At 42.7% G+C, this 21667-nt stretch overlaps 1 protein-coding gene and 1 long non-coding RNA gene across 2 annotated transcripts in view; one reads left to right on the top strand and one right to left on the bottom strand.

Moving 5' to 3' along the window:
• Positions 1-2635: 2635 nt before the first annotated feature.
• On the bottom strand, positions 2636-20451 carry LOC122220503. The gene is made up of 4 exons (XR_006202896.1): positions 20325-20451; positions 18119-18326; positions 8546-8654; positions 2636-2813 (listed from the first exon to the last, which is right to left on the bottom strand). It is a non-coding gene; the product is annotated as an uncharacterized LOC122220503 (long non-coding RNA).
• SYNE1 (spectrin repeat containing nuclear envelope protein 1) overlaps positions 19440-21667 on the top strand; it is a 471896-nt gene continuing 469668 nt past the window's right edge. Inside the window, exon 1 of the mRNA XM_042940094.1 lies at positions 19440-19661. The gene's annotated coding sequence lies outside the window, so the exon portion shown is untranslated. The remainder of the gene's footprint in view (positions 19662-21667) is intronic.

Raw genomic sequence — 21667 nt, 5'->3', positions numbered from 1 at the left:
ATAGATTGGTCAGCTGGTGTGGAACTTGCAAAGAACCAAGTTAGACAACTGATGACTAGAGGGATGCCTGGGTGGCTCAGTTGATTAAGGGTCCAATTTCAGCTCAGGTCATGATCTCGCGGTCCATGAGTTTGAGCCCCATGTCGGGCTCTGTGTTGACAGCTCACATTCTCTGTGTGTGTATCTTTCTCTCTCAAAAAATAAATAAACATAAAAAAAAATGATGACAAGAAAATCTGGACAAGAGCCATGTAGATGAATTCTTTGGAAAACGAAGAAAGTGTGAAAGTATTTGTTTTCTACCAAATGCCTACCAGAGGGCATAGCTGGTGAAGGTTTTCAGTAGTCGAATAGACAAAATTGGTTTTCCTGTGGAGGTAGTGAGTCTCTTTCCCTTGCCTTGTGCTTGCTTAATGATCTATTCTATGTGCAAAGTGATCAGATGGCAGAAAAAGAGGCTATGCATGAAGGCAATAGCATGGGCTTCCCGCACTAAGGCCAGCCTGTTGACTACATCTGTTGAGTGCCCAATCTGCAAATGGCAACAGCCAACTCTGATATCTCTGATAAGTCTGACACGGCATCTGTGATTAGGGGGCACAATTTGTAGCAAAGAAAATTGATAATCACTTCATACCCATGAAATCCATTAACTTTCAATGTGCTTCATCACCCAAATGTAGCAGTCTTTTTTTTTTAATGTTTATTTATTTTTGAGAGAGAGAGAGAGAGAGAGTGTGTGTGTGTGAGCAGGGAAGGAGCAGAGAGGGAGGGAGACACAGAATCTGAAGCAGGCTCCAGGCTCTGAGCTGTCAGCAGAGAACCCAACGTGGCGCTCAAAGTCATGAACTGCGAAATCATGACCTGAGCCGGAGGCAGATGCTTTAACTGGCTGAGCCAGCCAGGCACCCCCCAGATGTAGTTGTCTTGATCAAACAGTGATATGAAATGCTAAAGTCCTAGTACCACATGAGCTGGGAGACAATATCCTGAGACTGAGGTATTGTCTTACAGAATGCAGTCTATGCCTTAAACCAGAGATCAACAGATGCTACATTCTCCCCTATAGCATAGCCATGGTGCACAGGTCTGGAAATTGAGGCAGCAATTCCCCTTACTATAATCTAATTTCCACTGAAAGAATTTCTGCTGAAAGTCTTTATAGCCTTAGATACTGTTGCTTTGAAACTCTTATGGCCTGGAAAAAGAAAGTGTCTACCAGGTTGTGATACAATGAACTGGAAACTGATTACTGGCCATTGTGGGCTCCTCATGCTTCTGTAAAAAAGGGGTGAAGAAAAGGGTTTCTCCAACTGAGCATTATAATTGTCCCAATTCCAGAGGGCATTTGGGTTTCTATTATTCAATGGGATGTGATGAGCTATAATTGGAACCTAGGAGGGGATTTACTGGAATCCTTTAATGCACACTCACCCAGTAGTCCTAAATTGAGTCCTTCAGCTGGACAAGACAAGCCCATCAAGTACTCAGATTCTTCAGGAATGAGGGTTTGGGTCACCTTCCCGAGAAAAACCCATCCAGCTAAGGTGCTGGCAGAGGAAAAGGACTTAGGTCTCATGGCTGTAGCAGCTATGTTACCAAAGTTTCTTCCCCTACTTTTGCCCCCCAGGTACTTTTTACGAAGAACACAAGTCTAGCTAACACGTAGGTTTCAGAAGAGTCTGACTGGATTGACATCACCTCACACTCAATATGGTAGCTGGTGGGATACCTGATTCATTTGTCCACATTGAGAGGAGATTTAGACTCTTGGGCAGGGAAATCTGGCTGTTGAGGCTGTGAAAGTCTCATAAAAAATAAACAAACAGGGGCACCTGGATGGCTCAGTCGGTTAAGCAGCCGACTTCGGCTCAGGTCATGATCTCGCGTTCCGTGAGTTCGAGCCCCGCGTCGGGCTCTGTGCTGACCGCTCAGAGCCTGGAGCCTGTTTCAGATTCTGTGTCTCCCTCTCTCTGACCCTCCCCCGTTCATGCTCTGTCTCTCTCTGTCTCAAAAATAAAATAAACATTAAAAAAAATTTAAAAAATAAAAAAATAAAAAAAAATAAACAAACAACAACAAAAAAACAAGCTAACAGGGGGCTCCTGGGTGGCTCAGTCAGTTAAGCCTCTGACTTAACTGCTCCAGCCCTGCATTGGGCTCTGTGCTGCCAGGTCAGATCCTGCCTCCCTCTCTCTGCCCCTCCCCCATTCATGCTCGCTCTCTCTCTCTCTCTCTCTCTCTCTCTGTCAAAAATAAATAAACATTAAAATTTTTTTTTAAAAAAAGCTAACAAAATATCAAGGAAATTGTTGATTCCTGAGAAACCAGGGAATTGTATGGGGAATGATGAGTAGTCACAGAGTAATCTATGACTCAACTGTATACTCCATTCATCTGGTCATAGTAATATAAATACTGGATATTTACCAAACTAGAATTCAGATTATACGCCATTACGAACATGGAAGACAGGAAGTGTATGTGAATATAAGAGAGGTGAAAACCTCTCTAAGATAGAGTTAAATGCTCACATTTTCCATGGTGAGAAGTCAACAGATAATGCCCCAGTATCCAAATCAGGAAGCATGTTATTTAAAGATATGAAGGTAAATACAAATCACACATACCTGTAAGTATTCCAATTTGATGCCTTTGGGGAGAGAGAATAACAGGAAGTAATACTTCTGAGGATTTGAGTTTTCTTTTCATTTTGCTTTAAAGGACACAGGACACTAAGCAGGAAATAAAGGTATCTTCAGACTGTAAGCTGATTTGGGTGATTCCCCTCACACTCAATCGAATCAAACATCCTGGAAAAAAAACACATGCAGTTGGAACAACAATGAGTTTCAAAGTAATCCTTTGGCTTTTACTCTTTACCAATGTTTGACCCAGCAAATTTTCAAGTTAGTCCAACTGTATTCATTTTCATGTTTCTTTCCTAATTTGCTAAGTGCTAATGGGCCTAGATTTTGGTATAACAATAGAAAAAGAAGTTAAAATTAATTGTAAGATTTATTATCAATGTTAATTTCTCATTGTAAACCCCTATCAAATAAACACACAGGTGGTTGGATTGGTTTAGATGTGAAGTTGGGACTTACTTACTAATTTTTATCTTTAGTTCCTGACGAACACTAGGTAAACAAATAAGTATTTTTGTATGTCTACTGTGATAAGGATTTTCAGGATATAATGAGAAAGTATTTTTACCAATGTCCAACAGGTTTTAAATTTATTGTGGTTTTGTTGTATTTGTTTGGAGGTCTGGATCTCATCTCTAACTCTATTGGCATGACATTTTCCCTTAAAATTACCTACAGATGTTCCCATTTCATCAAATTCAAATAGCAAAGTCAACAGAATATCTCATCTGTCCTTTTTTATTTAAAAGAAACTGTAATAGTTTATGGGGCGCCTGGCTGGGTCAGTCAGTTAAGCATCCGACTTCAGTTCAGGTCATGATCTCACGGTTCGTGAGTTCAAGTCCCTAGTCGGGCTCTGGCTGACAGCTCAGAGCCTGGAGCCCGCTTCGGATTCTGTGTCTCCCTCACTCTCTCTGTCCCTCCCCCGCTTGTGCTCTCTCTCTCTCTCTCTCTCAAAAGTAAATAAACATTAAAAAAATTTTTTTAATTTAAAAAAAATGTAAAAGAAACTACAATAGTTTCAAAACTTGTCTGATCCAAATCTGCATTGTCAGTGTTCAGCTCTTATGTGGGCCAAAGAAGGTATGGTTGTCCTCTTTAAAACTGGCTGGATGTCCTCATCACCTGAGTTTATTTAAAATACAAATGTCAATACCTTATCTAAGGCCTGAAGAATCAAAATGTAGGAGGTTGGGGGCCAAGAAAATGTATTTTTAGCAATAAATAAATTAAGATAGAAATTGTATTATTCGAGTGTATTTTTCTAAGTTTTGTGATTTACGTAATAGCAATGATTTTAAATACTATATACTCACTTTGGGGAACTGAATTCCAAAAACTATACGGTTTGTAAAGTAGTGCTTTTTTAAAATTTCTGTTATGTTTCCCTCCTTCAAAATAAATTGCCTTTAAAATAATCCCTTTATGGGGTGCCTGGGTGGCTCAGTAAGTTCAGCATCCAACCCTTGATTTTGGCTCAGGTCATGATCTCATGGTTCATGAGATTGAGCCACATGTTGGGCTCTGTGCACTGACCTGGAAGCCTGCTTGGGATTCTCTCTCTCCCCCTCTTTCTGCCCCTCCCCCACTTGCACTCTCTCTGTCTCTCAAAATAAAAATATATAGAGAAGTAAAAACAAAAGCTTTAAAATGATCTCTACACATGCACATCATCAAGTAATAACTCAGACATGGTGATTCTCGAGGGCAGTAATTAGACCCCATGAGAAAGGGCACCAGAAATGAGCGTGGAAGAAGTTAACCAAGAAAAACAGACAAACAGCAAACAAATGAAGTAATCAAAGCAAATCACTGCAATGCCTGAAAATATAGGAAGAGGGACAGAGCAGGGCACAGTGGAAGTGACACGAAAGATTTGTTTCCTGGAATTGTATTGCAAAAGATTAACCTAGTGGAGAATGTCAGACTTTCTGCTGCAGCTGCAAATTGGAGGAGACGGGAGGCAGAGAAAGAAACAGGAGTGGTGCTGGTATCCAGAGAAAATGAAGGAAGGACAAAGTGAAAGAAACAACCACATGTAGAAAAAGGCCTTCTTTTTGTTAAAGGACAATATTATTCTGCTTGTCACTCAGGTTCAAGACTTCTGATTTATTGATTCTTCTCTCTCAGCCTCTATATTCAATCAGTTGCTTAGTAATTGTGCCTTTTCTCTATGAAATGTCTTTTTTTTAAGTTTATTGATTTATTCTGAGAGAGAGAGAGAGAGCACACACGAGCAGGGGAAGGGCAGAGAGAGAGAGGGAAAGAGAGAATCCCAAGCAGGCTCCATATTGTCAGCATGGAGCCCAACACGGGGCTTGAGCCCACAAACCATGAGATCATGACCTGAGCTGAAGTCAAGAGTCAGACAATTAAGTGACTGAGCCACCCAGATTCCCCTGAAATGTCTCTCTTATCCATCTTTTCCTTGTCACTACCAGCACCTTAGTGCAGGTCTCAATTTCCTCCTACCTAGACTCTTAGAACAATATTCTTGCCTTTGATTTCATATCCCTCTGTTATGGGCTAAAATGTGCCTCCTCAAAACTCGTATGTTGAAGCCCTAACTCACATGACTCATGTCATTTTGGAAATAGGATGTTTCAAGAGTAAATTAATGTTATATGAGGTCATAGGGGGGTGGGTCCCTAATCCAGTATGATTGGTGGTGTCCTTATAAGAAGATGAGGAGATACCAGAGATGTGTGTGTGTGTGTGTGAAGACACAGTGAGAAGGTGGCTGTCTGAAAGCTGAGGAGAGAGGCCTCAGCAGAAACCAGTCTCGATCTGGAGACTTCCAGCCTCCAGAATTATGAGAAAATACATCTCTGTTGTTTAAACCACCCAGTCTGTGGTGTTCTGTTATGGCGGCCTTAGATGACTAATATGCCTTCACGGTGAAGGTGGCAAAAAACTTTTTAAAATGTGACACCTATGGTTACTCTCCTTCCTGCAAATTGTTAATCACTCCCTATAGAGATGTCTTACTCTGGTCTCTAGGGGCATTCTTCCCGGGTTTACCTTATGCCATTCCCGTGTTTCAAAAAGCAGGTCTCCTCACCATTTCTACACATCCCAAATAATGTCTCATTTCCATGTCTTGTACAGTCTGTGCTTCTCTATCTGGGAAGGCACACCTTTTCTCCAACCCCAGTAACAGTCAGGAACAGCAGGAATCTTGTCTGAAGAAGTCCTAGGGAGCAACCTCCAGTATAGTGACCAGACTCAACGCTTCATCAGAAAGTCATTGGAACAGCCCCTTAAGCTACAGAGGCTACAGAAGACCCAAGTAGATAAAAACACCTTCTATATTTTATTATTGACATTCAGGTCCTGTTAGCACTTGAGTCTTTGACAGAGATAGCCTCTGGGTGCATTATTTCAGGGTCTTAGCTTGCCTGGCTTCCAGTCATATGAACTGCTCTACTCCTCAGTTGAGTTTTGCCTCCATCTCTAAGACCAGCTCTGGCTTAAGAGACGTTATTCTGACTCTCCAGAATATCTTGGTGATGTGTTAGTGCCTTGACTCTCTCTAACTAGATCCCACTCTGAACCAATAAGTTGCTGCCTTCTTCCACAATGATCAAATTACTGCCCAATATGAAAGCCCATTAGAATCCATATTATGATCCATGCTCCTAGGTATCCCTGATGCCTCTCTGTCTAGATCTGTGCTGATCATCTGTCATAGATCTGCCAATCATTTTTTCTCAGTCACTCTGGCACCACCTTGATTCACTTCGGATCTCATTCTGAGTTGAGAAACATTATTCTATCCATCTTGATTGGCCCAGAATTTCACTTGCTACTTAGACCTGTTAGAACTGAAATGATGTTTTCATGGAATCCTTTGGAAACACTCTGCCAGTCTTAATGTGTCTATCTCTCATGTGTCAATAAATCCTATAATCTCTCACTTACAGATATATTCACAGCATCTGCTCTGTCATCACCATAGTCCAATCCACTCACAATCTTTTCTCACTGGTGTTACTACAATGGGCTCCTAATTAGTCTTCCTGCTTCTGCCTTTGATAATTCAGGCTACGATCAACGTATTAGCCAGGATTTTCTTAAAATTCAAGTTACATCGTACCATTCTTGTGCTCAGGACTCTCCAGTGGATTTCCACATCATCGAGATTAGCACCAAAGTCCCTGCAATGATCTCCCAAGACTAATGGATCTGTCTTTCACTACTAGCTGCTATTTCTCTGACCTCATCTTCTATGACTATCCCCATCACTCATTGAGCTCTAGCCATGACAACTTCCTTCCTATTCCTCAAATAGAACAGGGAGCTTTCAACCTCAGGGCCTTTTCATTTTCTCTTTTCTTTCCCCCACAATATTTTCTCCAGATATCCCTATTGCTTCCTCATTTACTTCCTTCGCTATTTTTCTCAAAAGTTACAGTCTCAGTGCTGTTTTCTCTGGCCACATTACTTAATATTTCAAACATTTACTGGACATATTTTTGTCTTTTCTCTGCTTTATTTTTTTCTCCTTAGCAGCTATCATTGTTCAATGTAGTATATATTTGTATGTGTATCATTTATTGTCTGCTTTCCTTTATAGAAGATAAACGTCATGTATGCAAGAACGTTTTCTGTTTTGTTCACAGCTCTAATTAATGCAAAGAATATTGCATGGCATGTACATAGTAGGTACCCAGTAAACATTGAATGAATGGATGAATGAATGAATGAATGAATGTTATGAGACTTAACTCTGCATATCTGCCTGGATTTTGAGTCCTGCCTTTTCTGTTCTAGCCTATCATTCCATACTTGTGTCCATGACATATGAAGGCTGGAGGGGAATCTGAGGACCTAAATGTGCAGTGCAATGCGTTGGTGATCTGAATCACTCTAAACTAGCTCTAGGTGGAAATGGAAAAATAGTTCACTGGCTCTACAACCAAAACAGCTGTCACTCTGGTAGTCACCCTCGGACACATTGCAGCTCTGTGACTGGAGAGGCAAAATCAATTTTTTATATCCATTCAAAGACTTGTTGGTTTTCAGGTTTATCTTAGAACATAGCGGAATCCCAAAACTGTGCTCAAAAACATTCGACAGGGAAAATACTTTGGAGTTTAACATATCCTAGTATCAAGAAATTCTCCTTCTAGTTAATCTAAATATTTTGCGCTAATATAGTAAAGCATAGTTATTTTATGCTCAAGAAAGAAAATAGGAGATCTCTGTCATCCACATGATAATCTTATATGTGAAAAATTGTTTTGTCTGGGAAGTATTCCTAGAAGTTAAACACTTTGTCCCACCAAATAGCTATTATTCATTCTGTCCGTAGTTCTTTTTTTTTTTTTTTAATTTTTTTTTTTTTAACGTTTATTCACTTTTTTGAGACAGAGAGAGACAGAGCATGAACAGGGGAGGGTCAGAGAGAGGGAGACACAGAATCTGAAACAGGCTCCAGGCTCTGAGCTGTCAGCACAGAGCCTGACACAGGGCTTGAACTCACGGACCGCGAGATCATGACCTGAGCCGAAGTCGGCTGCTTAACCGACTGAGCCACCCAGGCGCCCCTGTCTGTAGTTCTTAATACAGGTGATGACAATAAATATGGTTAATTAAGATAAATAGTTGGTTCATGCTACTAGTCTTAGGTAAGAAAACACTCATACACATATAGTGATATGTGTATGATAATGATATGATATGATATGATAAGTATTTTTCAGAGGCTTTGTCTGCCTTTGGAACACAAGTGGCTGCCTTAAATATCTTAAGAGTCCTTAGTAATATTAGTGAGCAAAATACTTCTGGTCTGTAGGAAACATTGACTGTCTGCTCAGGATTTATCACCCCTCCCCCACCTTCCTCACAGCACCGAAATTTTGATTCAGTTACTGTACAGAGTACATGTCATTTACCTTCCCAGCTCTGTTCTCTGCCCTCTGCCCTGGAAGGCTGACCAGCATGGACCACATCAACGGGGCTCTGGCATCTTCAGGTTTCTGGTTTGGTTGGAACAATGACGAGCTACAGTAAAAACAGCAGAAAACAAGAATATAAGATTCTTACTTTCACGAGCTCCCTCCCAACCTCCTATGAAATGATCTGTGTTCCTAAATGGGTCACATCTCTTTTTAACATGCTATCCTCCACAGGACTCCTCTTTCAGGTTCTAGTAATCTCTCTGTCCTCTTTTCCCTTTGGGTCTGAGATTGGTGGTCGTTCTGCTGTTGCTTTCTCCAAGTTCCTGTGATATGCCTTATAATTCGAGTATACCCCATCCACACCTTTGTAATTTGGCCCTTTGAGTAAAACAAAAACAATAGCAAATATATCTCACCTCAAAATATCCTAATTTAGTATGTATGATTTCTTTAAAAAATTTGTTTATGTTTTTATTTTATTTTTGAGAGAGAGAGAGAGAGGAGTGAGAGTGTGAGCAGGGGAGGGATAGAGAGAGAGGGAGACACAGAACTTGAAACAGGCTTCAGGCTGTGAGCTGTCAGCACAGAGCCCGATGTGGGGCTCAAACCCACGAACCGTGAGAACATGACCTGAGCTGAAGTTGGATGCTTAACTGACTGAGCAACCCAGGCACCCCTAGTATGTATGATTTCTGATTCCTTTGGAATGCTGACAAATACAGACATCTATAACTTGTTCATGTTAGCTCCTTGCTTTGGGAAAATATTGTGTCAAGTAAAATGCCAGGGATGGGTCCTGATTGGTTAAAACCAATGAGAACATTTAATTCCTCTTGGCTTGGTTGGAAGGACAGTATTAGGCACATAACCTAAGATGATTCAATTGGAATAAATATTATAAACTTTGCCTGGAACTTTTGGACACAAGTACTTTCTTTCCCAATGGGTAAGCCAAGAAGTATGTAGCCTATTATTTGTTAGCTGTCCTACAACTATAGGGCAATCAGCCTTACAATGAAGCCAACATGTGGGCAGGATAATAGAAAGTAGAAGATTGAAACCAAATCCTTGACTGAAACTTTCAGTGAATCCGGAAATCTATTTTTTCAGACTTTCATGAGCTAATAAATCTTCCGTATTGTTTTTGCCAATTTCAGCTGACTTTTCTGTAGCTTGCATCATAATAAGTCTATGAGTCTAAACTAACACATGTTCCCACAGAAACTTGATTCTGATGACTTCTCACAAATTTTCCAGCTGCAAATAGGTATGGGTAGTGAAATAAACCAGGAAGAAGAAATTGACAAGTAAGGATCTCTTTTCTTTTCTGGGGGCTCCTTGAAGTATTTCCAAGTAACCAATAAAACTGTGTGTACCAGTGAGTTTATTCAGCCACTCTGGGACACTCTTTGTAGGAATCCAATTAAGAAGTTCTTCAATCCACATATCCTTTCCCAAATGCAAACTCATCTACAACCTGATATCATTACTGGCACAATTATCTTGTAAACAAAAGCTCAGTTCAGAACAGTATTTAGGAAAATCATTACACACAAGTGAGGCAGAATGGTGGTGGCCAATGACATTAATTTTTAAAGTATCCAGAAACTGTTAAGGTCCTTTGAAAAAGATAGAAACAAGGACAGAGAAAAGGTAGAAGATATTAATATATGATGAAGAACAGACTCCAATATACCTAGACTGTGACACAAACTCAAAGGAAATATGAAAAGAGCACAAAATATCAGAAGTGAATTTATTAGGAGAGTTCAGAGATCAGAAGCCATTTCAGACCAAAAAAGATATATCTAAATAAAGCAAAAGTACAGTAACAGAAGAAATGCTTTAGAGTAGTTACAAATTTGTGAACCAGTAAGAAAAGATAGAATTAAGAGTTGAAAAGAAAGAAAAACATTGGTTTTTACCTCTTTCCATCATGAAACATAGAGATTATCCTGTGCTGGTGACCCATCGACGATCCAGCTGTTCTGGAGACTTGGGTAACCCATTTCCACTGGGTTTGATTATAACACATCAGGTATAATTGTTTAATTGATGATTTGTGGAAATCCATAAGGGATAGTAAGATTGGTACATTATCCATTTATCTACTCAACAAATACTTATTTAGTACCTTTTATGTATCTGTTTTAAACGCTGAGAATATAAGAGTTAAGAAACACAAAACTATCTGCCCTCATGAAGCTTTCATCCTAAGGGTAGACAGAAAATAAACTAGATAAGTAAGTAAATACATATACAATGTTGGTGCCCAGTGCTGGAGAAAGAAAAATGGAGAAGAAGTCTAGAAATGTCATTGCAGAGAGGAGGGTATTTAAGAATTTAATATAGGGCATCCAAGAAAGGCTTAGAAGAAAGTGACATTTGGTAAAAGACCTAAAAAAAAACTTAAGGGATAAGCCCTGTGAATAATTTTCAGAGTTGTATTTCTTGGCAGAAGGGATATTATATGCAAAGGTCCCAAAGCAGGTGCTGTCTGGTTCTTCAGGAGCACTGAGGAGCTCATGTGGCCTGCGGTACAGTGACTGAGCAAAGAGTGGTATTTGAGACTAGATAACTAATGGGGAAGTAGGAGCAAATCATGTAGCCCTCACAGATCATAAAATAACTTGAGTCTTCCCTCTAAGTTAAATGGAATACTATTGAAGGGTTTTGAGCAAAGGGCGACAGCACCTGATTTATGCTGTAATAAGATGCAATTGGCTGTCATATTAAGAATATACCGGTGGGTAGCTCAGTCAGTTAAGCATTGGACTGTTGATTATTGGCTCAGGTCATGAGCTCACAGTTTGTGAGATCGAGTCCCGAGACGGGCTCCACACTGACAGCGAGGAGGCTGCTTGGGATTCTATCTCTCCCTTTCTCTCTCTGTCCCTCCCCCACTCGTGCTTGCTCTCTCTCACTCTCACTCTCTCTCTCTTTCTCAAAAATAAATAAAAATAAACTTGAGAATGTGCTAAAAAAATTGTCAAGAGATGATTATTTATGGTGGCAGGTGTAGAGCTAATCAGTAATGGATTTTAGATATTTTTTTGGTAATCCAGGGAAAAATTTTAAGAATATTGCAGGGAGCCTGGGTGGCTCAGTCGGTTGAGCGTCGACTTCTGCTCAGGTCATGATCTCACGGTTCATGGGTTTGAGCCCCGCGCGGGGCTCTGTGCTAACAGCTCGGAGCCTGGAGCCTGCTTTGGATTCTGTGTCTCCCTCTCTCTGTGTTCCTCCCCTGCTCTCACTCTGTCTCTCTCTCTCAAAAATAAATAAAAATTTAAAAAATTAAAAAAAAAGAATATTGCATAGAACTCTCATATAATTGTTTGCATTTTGTCCCATTTACTTTCTCCAAATCTATCTTTCATCACATTATTTCTTTTTTTTTTAATGTTTATTTTTGAGAGAGAGAGAGAGAGAGAGAGAAAGAGAGAGAGGGAGTGCAAGCAGGGGAATGGCAGAGAAAGGAGACAAGGAATCTGAAGCAGACTCCAGGCTCTGAGCTGTCAGCATGGGGCCTGATGAGGGGCTCGAACACATGAACTGGGAGATGATGACCTGAGCCGAAGTTGGACACTTAACTGACTGAACCACCCAGGTGTCCCTCGTCACATTTTTTTCTGGATCACTTGACAGTATGTTGGGTACACCATGTCCTACTACTAGTAAATATTGCAGAGGTTGGTTCTGAAGAACCATGGATAGTTCTATAGATATATATGTTTAGGATGGAATCAACACGATTTCCTGATTGACCAAAGGTGAGAAATGGAAAAAAGAATTGTTAAGTGTGACACCAAAGCTTTAGCTTGAGCCACTGAGAGGATGGAGTTATCACTGACTAATGTGAGAAAGGAAGAATCAAGAGCAAGTCTGGAAAAGAAGATTACAAATTGTGGGCATATTTTATTTGGGATACCTTTTAAACTTCCCAGTGGAGATCCCGGGTAGATGATTGGATATTCAAGTCTGGAGTTCAGGAATGAGGTCCGGGCTAGAGACCTAAATTTAGGAACTCATAGTAGCTACGTGATACTTAACAGTATGAAATTGCTTAAGACCCCCTAGGAGCTGGGGTAGCTGGAAGACAGAAAAGTTCCAAAGATGGAGCTCTTGGTCCTTCAAAGTCCAGAGGTGGGGGTGGGGGGGATGACAAGGAAGTAGCAAAGGATCCCAAGAAGGAGTAGCCAGAAGAAGCAATAAGATGAAGGCAATGTGTGGTGGGTTTAGAAGGTAAGTGAGGAAAACATTTTAAGGAGTAGAGAGGAGACAACTCTTGTCAAATGGTTCTGATAGGCCAAGATAGGAACAGACCATTTAATTTAGCAAAGAAGAACTAGATAAGTGGGTGCTGTGAGTTCAAGAACAAGGGGACAAGAGAAATGCTAGCAGAATATAGACAACTCTTTCAGAGTTGACTTAAAATAGGGGTGGTATTTAGAGTTCAGGCCATGATCAAGGTGTTGTTGTTGTTGTTGTTGTTGTTGTTGTTTTGTAATATGAGATAAGTAGCAGCATATTTACATGTTTATGGTAATCAACTAAGAAGATAAAATAAATTAATGGTTCTGAGAAGAGAAAATATCAAGAGAGGAGTTCATTAGTAGCAATAAAAGACAAGTTTGCATATTATTCGCAGCACTGATGCAGATAGTGCAGACCGTGGTGGGAGCCTCTCAAAATTCTCTTTTGATTACTTAAAATGTTCAAGGGAAAGAGGAAGAAAAGTTAGCAGTTGAAAATTTAGATGCGGGGAAAGATGTTGGAAGTTTGAGGAAACAGGAAAAAGTATGAAATTTGCATAGGGAAGTGGAGAGGTGTACTGGTTAGAGAAACAGAGTATTCTGGGGCATTTGATTTAGTGATCGTGAATACAAAAGTCCAGTCAGGATGATGGAGTTTTTCTCCAGCCACGTTCAGCAGTGTGAGTGTAGGCGCTGAGTAGGCAGAGTTGAATTTAACAAGGTATGTGGTTTAGCCAAGTGAGTAGAGCAAAGTGAGAGGAAAAGTAGTTGAGGATAAATGCAAGGAGGTGAATACAAGGATTAAACATGGAATTTAGACCAGTTTAAGAGCAATAAACATAAAAGGGACGATGGGCAATGAAAAACAATGGTGGGATCCACATATAATATCGTTTATGCACTGTATATACCTTAGAGTACCCCTTTCAGGTGTGTGCCATTAATATCTGGAATTGTATATTTATTCTAATAATTTTCTGAAGACGGCACTCAAATGTCTTGTTTTATGAAAGCATGGTTTATTATAGCAGTTTCCAAAAGATTCATGTGAAATATCTTGAAGACTCACTAATTCTAAGACATCATAGGGGCTAGTAGTGGCCCCACCAGTGGATATGAGGTCCTGCTTGATTAAGGGATTATTGGAATTGGGGCACTGGAGGGTGTGGGCTGGAAACAAAAGAAGTGGTCAGAAAGTGGGGTGTTAACAGCTGAGATTATCATTACGGGATAGTTGTCATTATTGATAACGACAAGGTCAAAATTATGATCCTGGGAGTGGATGGCTAACGTAAGGGAAGCACAACAGTGATCTAAGAAGAACAGCTTCTGAAGGAACCATTGGGAGAAAGTGACAAGAAAATCACATTTGGGAATTAATGTTCTTATCTTAAAATGTATCAGTAAGCTAAAGGTTTTATATTTTTTAAAAAAATTGTCTTAAAATCCTAACTTTTAGAATTCTAGAACAATATTAAATATGAGTTAAAATAGATTCAATGTCTTAAGCAGCAATTTTTCTGAGTTTTGATCGAAATAAATGTTTGCATTCTCCTGTTTACTCCAAGTCTGTGGCTGTATTGAATACTGTTTTGTTGGCAAACAGCCTTCATTCACAATCTGTTCTATGTTCAGGGGCTGGAAGTTTGGGAATTACATTTCCCAGGATCCCTTTCCTTGGGGAGGATGGATGAAATTTGCATTCTGCCAGTGATCTCACGTGAGATCTGAAAGCAAAGGGGACACACAACAATTCCCCCTCCAACCTGGACGGCAATTAGTTCCACAGCGGCTGGTGGAATGCCAAGCTCCACCACCAGGAGGAGCCTCAGAGCAGGGGCATTGTGATACTGCTGGCCATTTGCGGCAGTATCTTGACCTCTAGGTGGCAGCAGCAAGTTGCTGAGTTCTGGGCTGCCCCTGCAGGGGTGTCATCTGACATTAGTCATGCTAATGGTGACTTCTCAAGCTTTACCAACAACTTCTGAGCCCCTAAATCCCTGTGTCAAATCCTCACGTTTTGATTTTTCTTTAACGAATCCTGATCGGCACAATATTTCACACCAAGACTGTTCCAGACCTACAAAGATGGGAATCTCATGTTGGTTAGTTGATCTGGTTGGGTTTGCATACAGTGATGATCTCTTTCCAATGTAAAATAGAATTCTGAGGAGACAGGGCATGCAGTGGCTAACTTACTTAAAGTATCACGTATTGATGCCTCAAGTTAAGGGCCTATTGAAGTCAAGAATTCAGGAACCCAAGTTGGCTACTGCTGTGCAATAGAAAAGAGAATAGAGGACTATGGAGTATGTCAGCTACTTTTTTTTTTTTTTCCAACGTTTTTTATTTATTTTTGGGACAGAGAGAGACAGAGCATGAACGGGGGAGGGGCAGAGAGAGAGGGAGACACAGAATCGGAAACAGGCTCCAGGCTCCGAGCCATCAGCCCAGAGCCTGACGCGGGGCTCGAACTCACAGACCGCGAGATCGTGACCTGGCTGAAGTCGGACGCTTAACCGACTGTGCCACCAGGCGCCCCTATGTCAGCTACTTTTGATTACAATCGAGACCATAGAGAAAGAAAATGACAAGCCCAAGAACTTCACAACCTTGGATCAAGGCATGGCCAGAGACCCATAAGGCTTCTAAAGGACCCTTATTCTTGTAGCCACATTGTTGGTACAACCAAAAATCAGACCTAAGGTTTGTTGTTGCAGGCTGCAACTTTATAATGCAAGATGAATTCGGAGCCTTGCTAGGTCTCTTACGTGAAAACCAGGGCTTTTATTGTGAAAAGTGGGCTATGTGAATTGGGAAAGAACCATTTTGGAGGATTTGGGTGAACTTAGTACTTCAAACCCCAAATCCTTCTGAGGCTTCCTTGCCAGCTGAAGTGAGCCCTTCCTCCCTGGTCTGTCCTTCATCCCTTGTTAGAAAACTCCACAAGCAGAAATTACCTAGTAAGGGCCTGCCAATCTCTTAAGACCCAACCAGACCATTACTGACTGCCTCGAGACCTTGACTGTAACAAGTCCCTTGACTTTTGAAAAGTAAGAAAGCTGTTTGGTTTAGAGTTTTCTCGTTTGTACACAGAAGTGTGTTTTAAAGAGACTTCAGACTAAGGGAGGGAGGTGGAAGGGAAAATCCAGTTTTGAGTTGCATATGTTCTCATACCATAAAGATACACTTCTTGTAAGGCCCTCTGCTGATCCTTTTGACAAATAAACGACATATTTTAATTATGGCAAGTATTAGCACACTTACATAAAAGAGAAATGATAGAAACGTAAATGATTATTTTCAGATTTCATATGGGTACCAGAACTCTAAATTTACAAATACACAGACACAGTGATGCAGCCACTGGGGTAAAGCTGAACTGAACCCAGTCTGTGAGTTTTTGCCATTCTCTGGCACATCCTACTAATGGAGAGAAGGGATATTGGGGGTCTAGCTGCCAAGCTGCATGAGAATGGGACTCCATGTAAACTGAAAGAGTATGAAAAGAAGACAGATGAGGAGGACAGGCCTTGGCCTTGGTGGAAGAGGAAATTGGAGATTGCTACCCTGGCAACTGTTTCTTGGCCTGTGATGGTCCTGTGATTATATTTTTCTGCCCTTAGGAACTGGTATCCTAAAGCAATCAGCCTGTTGCAAAGTGAAGTAGACACTGTTTTCCCTTTATTTGACAACCTCAGAAGCATCTGGAATAGTAGTAATAACTATAATAATGATGGATTGTAATTATATTGCATATCCTGACCACATGCCAGGCACTGAAGTGAGAAGTGCTTTCCAGGTATCAGCTCATTTAGTCCCTGCAATAGCCCTATGAATGAGATATACTGTTATAATCCCACTTGCGGGTTTGTAAAATCTGAACTTGAGAGAGGTTAAATTACTAGCTACACATCACATTGGTAGCTAATGATGGAGCTGGGATCCAAACCCAGGCCTTTCTTGCCCCCAAACCCAAGACTTTAACCCCTATTCTATTCTGATTTCCTTTGGCCACACATGGCCTTACGTCCCATATATTTTAGCTATTAAACTCCCCTCAAACCCACCACCATTCTTCTAATAATGAATGCCATGATCTTCCTAAAGGGTCACTGTAGCAGCTTTCTAACTCATCTACCTGTACTCATTTTGGCTCCAATGCCCAACCCGTTTTCATATTACAGCCAATGGGAAAATTTCAAAACATGAATCTGATCATGTTGCACCACCCTACTGAAAATGCTTTAATGGCTCCACGTAAAGACTCATCAATGCAGGCTGCTCTTTCAGGGCTGCACGGTGTGTCCATTCCTTTGGAACCTCCTGGGGCCCATTGTTCCCGAAGCTCCTCCCCCTGCCTTGCTGTCTCTTCTGCAGCTACACTGGTCTTCCTCAGTTCTCCAAATGCACTGTGTCCTTTTCTTCCACGGAGCCTTTCCAAGAGCTCTTTCCTTTGGCATGCGTTTGCACACCACACCCCACCCCTTTTTCGCCTAGTTAATACCCCTTCTTCTGCCCATCACTTCCTACCAGTCTTTCTGATCATTAAACTAAGTTAATTTAATCCCTTAATTAAACTATTCTCCGAAGGCTCTCGTAACACTTGCCTTTTCTTCAAGGTTGGGGTTTTATAGTTATTCGCGTGGTTCTTTGATGAATGTCTATATTCCTGATCATGTTGCCTCCATGAAGGCAGGAACCAGGAAGTAGCCACAGTACTTAGGACAACATTTGGCATTTGATAAGCAGTTAAGCCAAAGTTGTTGAATAATGGGGCTACAGCAAACCTCTACAGGGGGATACGAGAAAGACGAGACTTTCCAAAAGTCTATAATGTGCTTGGCCCTTGTGTGGAGGATGAAGATCAGCTGAGAGTGGAAGGTCAGCTCATCAGGCAACCAGTGCCGGCCAGATGGCCCCAGATTCTCACCGCCTGAGCCTAGGAAGAGAGTAGCTAGCTCTCATCAAGGAGTTTCAGTTGGTGGGAGCAATGTTTGTCTCACAACTTACTTCTCAATTGGGTCAACCTAAAGAGGCAACTGCTTAATCCCTAAGAGACTCTTAAAAGAGAACAAACGGAGGGTTGCTGGAGGGGAGGTGGGTTGGGGGATGGGTCGAATGAGTGATGGACATTAAGGAAGGCACTTGTTGAGATGAGCTCCGGGCGTTATATGGAAGTGATACATCACTAAATTCTACTCCTTAAGTCTTTATTACACTATATGCTAACTAACTTGGATTTAAATACAATTAAAAATAAAAAAAAAGGAAGCAATTGCTTAACACACTGAGCAGTGAGTATGTAAAATACCTTCTTATCCTGTCTTCAACAGGCTTCAGGGTGAATTGGTTCGATAAAGGTAGAGACTGAGAGGAGAACCGAGTCTGATCCTTTCCTCGTGAGTGGTAGGCCTGGAAGTTGGATCTAAGTCTGGTGACCACACAGGAAGAGGCTGTTATCTGGAATGACTGGGCTGTGATGGGTTATCTCCATGATGAGTTCTGGGACGATGGTCACCCTGAGGTAGAGGCAGGGTATACACTGAGAGTGATTCACCCAAACAGCACCCTCTCCAGACCCAACTTTCCTGGTGTAAGGAATTCCACCATTAGAAATTCTCTGGTCTCTAAAAAAATGTAAATACAAGGAAAAACAGCACATCAGATCAGATTCCTTTCAGATATTGTGGTTTTGATGGGGTCTGGAAGAAGAAGGAATTTCAAGAAAATACACAGCTAAATCGTGGAGTGTTGGTGGCAAGTGAGCAAAAGGTAGGAAGCAACGAGAAACTTCATCAACTTAGGACAGTCCCTGAATTTAGCAAATTTAGAGAATAGGAAACTGTTTTGTTTGGATTAAAAATCTGAGGGATAATTATTATTATTAAAAATTTTTTAATGTTTATTTATTTTCGAGAGAGAGAGAGAGAGCGCGTGAGCGAGCACGAGTGGGGGAGGGGCAGAGAGGGAGGGAGACACAGAATCTGAAGGCTCTGGGCTGTCAGCACAGAGCCCACATGGGGCTAAAACCCACAAACCTTGAGATCATGACCCGAGCCAAAGTGGAACACTTAACCAACTGAGCCACCCAGGCACCCCCGAGGGATAATTGTTATTTTTAAGATTCTTGCAACATAGTTTTCATTATTTGAGTTGCCATAATCCTGTTGGACTTGGGTTTTGTTGTCGGTGGAGGGAGACTGTGTTTGACTTTGCTTGGAGACCATAAAACCACAACAAAATAGATTCTCCTGGATGCTACCTAGGCAACACCAGGACCTCCTCTACACCGTGAGAGGGACTTGTGATGACAGACACACGGCTCCACAACGAACGGCATGGATACAGTGCGTCTGAAGAAACTGAAGGTGGTTCTTCAGAATCATCTTAATGAGTAACCAAGAATATAAGAATTTAAGGTGTCAAGTGCCTTCTCAGGAAATCCAAGCTTTATAAACAACAGCAAAAGCCTCTAGTCTGACCAGTCTCCCTAAAATTATTTGCTACTGTTCTGACAGCCAGAAAAGTCAGCTGTTATGATCTTTGTGAAAGTTGATTTAAAAGGAGCCTGCTAAATGTCCTCGTTGAACTGCATCACTTCCTTCCTGGGACCATCAGGGAACCTCCCCAGCCTTTCAAGACAGGTTCTGCTTAGAAAGGTCAACCGGGCAGTGGGAACCCTAGGCAAAAGTTAGCGGTTAGGGCAGCGCATCTCCTTTTCGGAGCTCTCGGCCATTCCTTCTCCTCCTCTCCCCCCCGGGAGGTGGACCCCGTGGAAAGATTCGCCGAGAGGGTGGGTCACAGCTCGGGTTTGCAGCTGCGGAGAAGCGCCGGAGGCCGTGCATCTCCGGGAGGTAGGGGAAGCCTGTGAGAGAGCCTCCAGGCCCCCGCCCCCGGCTCTTCCAGCCACCGGCTCTTCCAGGGACGCGGGGCGCGGGGCTGGGGAGGGGTGTGGCGGCGCCAGGGTAGCAAACGCAACGTGCCAGGGGCGCTGAACCCCCTCCCCCCCTACCCCCCCGCCCCCGGGCCGACCTTCCCCTCCGAAAGGAGCACTCGTACGGGGGGCGGGAAGGGGGGGGGAGTGGGGGGAGGCCTAAAACCCCAGGGTGCATCCGAGGGGAGGACCCGACTGCAGAGGGAGGGCAGAGTCGCCGAGCAGCTGGGCGCAGGAGTGAGCGCGCGTGCGAGCGGCCCGGGTGGGGGGGAGCGCGGCTGCGGATCTGCCGCGGGCGGGAGCCGGCCGGCGTGTTGTGCACTCTGTAACCCGGGCGGCCCGGCTCCCTGCAGCCCCGCCGCGGCGCCCGAGCTCCCGGGGCCCGCCGCTGGCCGCGCGCTCGCCTCGCTGCCGGGAACCTGGACGAGCCCGGGAGAGCGAAGGTAAAAGGAAAGAGGAGGAGAGATGGAGGGCAGGGGAGAGGGAGAGGGGAGAGAAAGCGAGCGGGCGAGCGAGCGAGCGAGCGCGCTGATGTGGGTGCTCGCCGAACAAATTGCAGAGGCAATTGTGAGCAAGTTTGTACTTGCATGCCGGGGTTGTGCGTGCTTCACGGGAGGGAGAGGGCGGCGATGGTGGCGGCGGTGCTGGTGTGCGTACGTGTGTGACACTCAGGGATGAGGAGATAAGGAGGTGGAGAGCGTCCTCCCTGCTTCTGGTACGTAGATATCCCTATTAATATCCCCCGCTCGCGTTGTCATTTCCGCTTGTGGCACTTCTCTTGGGCTCCAGTGATGCAGAAGCAAAAGGCAGCCACCCTCTTGTTGTGCCGGTCGGTACTGTTGCTACTATCAGATGGGAGATGCAGGGCGTTGGGCAAATTCTAGGAGCCTCCCTTCCTCCACCCTCGACTATTTTAGGAAGGGCTGAGGGGGGCGGGAGGGGGGGGGAGGGGAAATAGGTAGCCCCGGCCGAGGGCTGGAAGACCTCGCAGAGGCCGGGCTTCAGACAGTCACCTTGCAATTGCTTCCAGGCAGAGCCTACGCTAGAGGGCAAGATAACTTTCATCTCCTCCCCGGAAAGACACATTTCAGAAATTTTGCATTGCTGCCCGAGGAGTTCGGTGAAATGGTGGTTCACAGGGCGGCAGGTGCATGGCGAAAGGGCAGGAAAGTAGTGCAGAGTAAAGCAGCTGTCGGCCGCCAAGCAAAGAAAGCCCGGTGGGAACCGCGGTGAGGTGTGCCGCCTGGGGTGCCAAGAGCTTGGAGGCTGCAAGTTCAGGCCCAGCCCAGGGAGAAACACCGGCTGTGAAACCGCTGTTAGCATCCTGGAATGTTCTTTCTCAGCTTTGCAGCTTGGGGTGGGAAACCTGTCTGTATCTGAAATTCATCTGTGAACGTTAAGAAAGTTCTAAACGAATTATTTTTCTCTTTTTGAGTGTAGTTTTGTCTTCATCTGAGATCCGCTTTACGAAAGGAAGTATTTGTAGACAAAAGCCAGACTTATGCAAGAGACAAATGTAGTAATTTTCAGTTAAGCAACAGTTATTAATATGACCCACATCTGCATAAAATGCTGATTTAATTAGTCGTGAGGATTGTTTTTTAAGAGGCCTGCTGTTCCCCATGATGAAAAAGATTAATAGTATGGGTAAAAAGTTCCTAATATTGCCAGAACATTGTAATAAAACACATAGCTATTTTTTTTTTTCTTGTGTTTTTGAGTCTGTTCCTTACTTGGTGGCAAATTGAGAACAAAATGTACCAGATCAATGCTAATTTAATATGTTTCATGCTGAAGATAAAGGCACATCTTCAGACTGACTCAGATAATAATATTGCTAGCCTTTGAAAATATTTGCTCAGCTATTACATTATAGACTCATTGTTATCTTTCTTGACTAATGATTTTTCACAAACTGGTTTGTTT

The sequence above is a fragment of the Panthera leo genome, chromosome B2 (assembly GCF_018350215.1).
Source record: "Panthera leo isolate Ple1 chromosome B2, P.leo_Ple1_pat1.1, whole genome shotgun sequence".
In the NCBI taxonomy this organism is placed as follows: domain Eukaryota; kingdom Metazoa; phylum Chordata; class Mammalia; order Carnivora; family Felidae; genus Panthera; species Panthera leo.
This window is presented reverse-complemented; position numbering and strand designations above follow the sequence as displayed.